This window comes from Cucurbita maxima, unplaced genomic scaffold (assembly GCF_002738345.1).
Source record: "Cucurbita maxima cultivar Rimu unplaced genomic scaffold, Cmax_1.0 Cma_Scf03121, whole genome shotgun sequence".
NCBI lineage: Eukaryota > Viridiplantae > Streptophyta > Magnoliopsida > Cucurbitales > Cucurbitaceae > Cucurbita > Cucurbita maxima.
In genome coordinates, this window is record NW_019275137.1 from 895 (window position 1) to 1,918 (window position 1,024).

At 35.8% G+C, this 1,024-nt stretch overlaps 1 non-coding gene across 1 annotated transcript; it reads left to right on the forward strand.

Annotated features, from left to right (window-relative positions):
• The first annotated feature begins 356 nt into the window (after positions 1-356).
• TRNAP-UGG lies at positions 357-428 on the forward strand. Its single transcript has one exon. It is a non-coding gene; the product is annotated as a tRNA-Pro (tRNA).
• Positions 429-1,024: the final 596 nt, after the last annotated feature.

A 1,024-nucleotide genomic window follows, 5' to 3' on the forward strand; every position in this document is an offset into this window, starting at 1 on the left:
GTGTCTCAAATAGAACTATCAAACTAAAACTTACATTATTTTCTTCTCAATACAGTAATTGTCGCAAACCCTATGTAAATAATTTAACAGCGGTCTAGTCTAAAAGATATAATAATAATGATTATTTCTCATGGATTTTATTAACAAAGAAAATAAATGAAATAATGTATCAATAATGATGATACATTCCATAAAAAACATAATATATAGTCCATACTAAGGGCATTTGGTCTAGTGGTATGATTCTTGCTTTGGGTGCAAGAGGTTGTCCAAAAGAAAAAAAGCACTAAAATAATTAATTATCAGGTTTATGAAAAAGAAATTGTCATTCTTTTGTCTTTTAAAATTCATACTAAGGGCATTTGGTCTAGTGGTATGATTCTTGCTTTGGGTGCAAGAGGTCTTGAGTTCAATTCTCAAAATGCCCCTCCAAAAGAAAAAAAGTACTAAAATAATTATCGTTTCAGGTGTGAGAGGTCTCAAGTATATCGTTTCTACTATAAAGGCATTTTCCTGAACCAACCGGGCACAAAACGCCGAGGTAGAAAGTCGAACGCGAGCTCTTTTCGTGTATACGCAATTGCAAGTATGAGTGCTAGGTAAGAGAGAATGTCAAATGAGAAAGACATTCAATTACGGCATCGAAGAGAAAATGGATCTGAGTTATACACGCTTTCTTTTGTCTTTTAAAATCCCTTACCTTATAAATCATCAGACAGATTTATGAAAAAGAAATTCCGAGTATGACTAAGAGTATGACTTAGTCATGCTATTTGAATAGCCTGAAGTCATCATAGCCTATCTACCGGTTCCGAAGACTCCTTCGGCATCAATGTGCTCTAATGAAAGAGATCATACCCTTTCCTGAACCAGAACTGGGCACAAAACGCCAAGGTAGAAAGTCGAAAGCGAGCTCTTTTCGTGTATACACAATCTCGAAGCCCAATTACCTCACGGACTGTCTCCTCAACCCTTGCGAGTATGAGTGCTTGGTAAGAGAGAATGTCGAATGAGAAAGACATTC